Source organism: Paroedura picta, chromosome 3, assembly GCF_049243985.1.
Source record: "Paroedura picta isolate Pp20150507F chromosome 3, Ppicta_v3.0, whole genome shotgun sequence".
Taxonomy (NCBI): Eukaryota; Metazoa; Chordata; class Lepidosauria; order Squamata; family Gekkonidae; genus Paroedura; species Paroedura picta.
This window is the reverse complement of record NC_135371.1, coordinates 161,151,310-161,155,191: the sequence shown is the minus strand read 5'-3', so window position 1 is coordinate 161,155,191 and position 3,882 is coordinate 161,151,310. Positions and strand designations below refer to the sequence as shown.

General features: G+C 47.9%; 1 non-coding gene across 1 annotated transcript; it reads right to left on the bottom strand.

The window, feature by feature from the left end:
* Positions 1 to 3,480: 3,480 nt before the first annotated feature.
* LOC143834570 (U2 spliceosomal RNA) lies at positions 3,481 to 3,669 on the bottom strand. The gene has a single exon (XR_013229838.1). It is a non-coding gene; the product is annotated as a U2 spliceosomal RNA (small nuclear RNA).
* Positions 3,670 to 3,882: the final 213 nt, after the last annotated feature.

Here is a 3,882-nt window from a genome sequence, read left to right as displayed (position 1 = left end):
AAATTAGGAGGAAGAACACTTAACAACTACTTTGGATACAGAGGAAACTTAATTTTTTAGAATTTCCCCCAAATTTCTGCTCTTATTCGGGTAGGCTGACCGGCTGCCTCCCAAAGTAACCAGTAATAGGCCTCTGGCCATTTAAACTTTTGCCAGCTGAGGCTCCTCTCACTGGAGTGTGGGGGGACAGGGAGGCGTGGCCACCTGACATCACTTCCTGGCACTCAAAGACAGTCGGCTGCTACAGGGTTTTCAAAGCAAGAGATGTTCTGAGGTGGTTTGTCACGGCCTGCCTCTGGACAGCAACTCAGAACTCCCCTGGTGTTCTCCCAAACATGATAAGGGCCAGCCTTCTATATAGAGTTGCCAGCTCTGGGTTGGGAAGTACCTGGAGAATTTGGGGGTGGGGAAGGAGGGTTTTAAGGAGGGGAGGGACCTCAGCATGGTAGAACACCGCAGAGTCCACCCTCCAACACAGCCTTTTTCTCCCGAGGGACAGATGTTGATCAGCTGGAGATCAAGTGCAATATTGGGAAATCTGCAATCGGTAACTTACCTTCGACTGAGTTTGTACCCTTGGAGGCTGAAGGCTGAGTCATGCATTATTTGTCTGAAGGCTGAGTTGTGCATGTTCTGGACTTCTGGTCTGCTTTTTAGGTATTTGTTTCTCTGACTTCATCTATGTCCCTGTCCGTCTTCCCAATGGAGAATAAAAAAAGATCCCATAGAGCTCCTCTTTCCTATTTTATCCTCACAGCAACCCTGTGAGGTAGGCTAGGGTGTAGGTATGTGAGTGGCCCAAGGTCATCTACCAAGCTTTCCAGCAAATATGTGAATTCGAATCTGGTTATCCCAGATCCTAGTCCAACATTCTGGCCCATTCCGCACACACTGGATAATTTATATATTTATTTATATTTCAATTTATCCCTGCCACTTCCGGAAGCCAGATAATGCACTTTCAAGGTGTTTTTGCAACTGGATTTTCCTGTGTGGAACAGGAAAATCTACTCCTAAAGTGCGTTGAAAGTGCATTATCTAATGTGTGCGGAATGGGCCTCTAACTGCTACATCACTCTCATCTGATTCAGGTTGGGACTATGGCATTCCGGGGGAGAGGGCTTAAGCTTCTGCCCCCCACTGATGTTTTCCTGATCTGACTAAGAGCAACTGCATGCCCTCTTAGGAAAAGTGCATACACTGTCATCACAGGACTATGGGCAGAAATACGCTGCATCCCTTTCAAAGAGGCCAAGAGATGTTATTTATCTCCATGCCATGAAAAACCTCCGCTTCCTATTTCCATACATTAAAAGGACCGGACATTCTTCTCCAGGCCTGTCGGCAGTCCGAGGCCATTCCTGCATTATGCAGGGGGTTGGACTAGATGACCCTGGAGGTCCCTTCCAACTGTATGCTTCCATGATTCTAAGGGTCACCATGCCTCAGCTGGCAAGCCCCAGGAGAAATTGGGGGTTGAAGAGGGGCTGCCACAACAATGTCATAACAGTGCGCTATGTCTGGCCTTGCTTTGCATCCCTGGGCACGCCACAGAGAGCCATAGCTAACCATCCTCAACCATGCTAGCCAGGCCTGGTCTACTCCAGTTTTGTCTTGTATGCTTTAGCAGTTTCTCCGCAGTCCTGGCTCCTGGTCTGCATGGTTTGCAAGATCCTGCTCACTTCGGGTTGGTTTGTTTTTAATTATTATTTTGGTCAAGCTAAATGGTGATAATAGCTCAGTGACACAGAAGGCTGGCAACCGGACCATAGATGTGCAGAAAAATCAGTCCCTACGTGAGAGACACCAGTGGATCGGCATACTAGAACCATCACGTCCATGAGTAGCTTTAATAGCTGGCTCCTACGCACTTTTCTTGGGATGTAAGTCCACTGGGATTTGTTCCCGGTTATGCAGGATTGCAGACAAAGGTCTGGAATCCGTCAGCCTTCCCTGTCTCGGGCACAAAACCGGTATTTGCATACCCGACAAAAGAAAAGCCGTATTAATTTTCCCAGCGCAGGCTGTGCAGAGATGCCATCGGGGCACTAGAGGGCACTGAAGGGCTTGGAATCTTGGAATCAACTGCCCTTGGGCTGTGGCAGGCTCTGGAAAATATCTAATACAGTATTTGCTGGCGTATAAGACTACTTTTCCCCCCTGAAAAACATGCCTCCAAGTGGGGGGGGGGGGTCGTCCTATACGCCGGGTGCACTTCAGTTGGGATAGACATAGCTGCCCATAGTGGCCCATAGTACTGTAATGTAATGTAACAAACTCTATATTTTGAGTGGAAATGTTGGGGGGTCGTCTTATACGCCCAGTCGTCTTATACGCCAGCAAATACGGTAAATATTGAGAGAATGGGGGGTTTGGTCTAAAACGTGCTCTTTGGTGGGGATCCTGGGCAAAACTTTGAGGAAGTCAGAGGCCTGAGCTGGTCAATTTGCTGCTGGGGTGAAAAATAAGGTTTCAACCAGACAGGTGTTTTAGCAGCTGCATGAAAGGCAGACGTTCAACGGATGAAGCGTGTCCTGTCACGATGGTATTGTCAGATGCACGAGTAGGATTGCTAGATCTGCGTTGGGAAAATCCTGGAGATTTGGGGGTACTGTCTGGGGAGGGAGTGCAGCAAGGATATAATACAGCGGAGTCTGTCCTCCAAAGCAGCCATTTTCTCCAGGGAATTCCAAGAGCTTTCCAGCCCACCCACCCCCAAAGCTTACCAGTCCTATGTGAACGGCATCGATGAATTCTACTGGCAAGGACAGAAGGATGGGTATCAATTTGCTGCGTAAATAAAAGCCTTCCCTAGAGAGGGTAGCTTTTAAAATAGTTTCCTCTGCTGGGCCTTTAAGAGCTCTGGTTGAGCCGCTTAGAATCATAGAATCATAGAGTGGGAAGGGACCTCCTGGATCATCTAGTCCAACCCCCTGACCGTTGCAGGACACTCACATCCTTATCGCTCATCCACTGTCACCTGCCACCCCCTTGAACCTTCACAGAATCAGCTTCTTCGTCAGATGGCTTTCCAGCCTCTTTTTAAAAATTCCCAAAGATGGAGAACCCACCACCTCCTGAGGAAGCCTGTTCCACTGAGAAACTGCTCTAACTGTCAGGAACTTCTTCTGGATGTTTAGACGGAATTTCTTTTAGCAGTGATTTTAGCAGGTGAATCACCTGCTTAGCAGGTGATTTTGATCCTTGTGCTACAAATAGTTCCACCCACTGATATCTGCTCCTCAGACTGCTATTAAACACAGCCAGGAGTGGGCCAGGCTAGTTCTGAAAAGTCATTTTGCAAGCCTTTGCTTTGTGGTTGGGATACAGTCTTGTTAGTAAAGAGGACCTAGTTCTCTGTGAGGCTGCTGTCTCCATTCCTCTTCACCCCCCACCCCCACCCCCCATTCAGGAAGAGAAAGAAAGAGCCTGCTGCTGCGCTTGGCTCCCCTCCCCACTCTGAGCTTCCCCAATCAAGTGCAGAACACTTTCTGTTTCAATTGGGGGGGGATAGATAGGAAGGAGGAAGACCTGAGTTCAAATTGATCTGTAATTTCCCTGCTCCAAAAATCCATTTAATATATAGTCCCCAAATAGAGGACGTATCAGATATTAAACTGATAAGAACAGATACTACACTTGATCTTAGCCAAAAGGCCAAGAAGCGATGAGTTCAAATCGATCTGAATTCAGCAGGACTGAAAAAATAAAGTAAGTGCAGAATCAGCCCAGGTGAACTTCAGGGCACAGATCACACCCACAGCAGTGCCTGGTCTGCTGATAAATCACCTGGGTTAAAAATGGAGGACCACAGAGAACGTTCAAAGGATGTGAATGTCTCGCAGGCTTCAGCACTAGAGTTGCCGACAGGCCTGTAGAAAA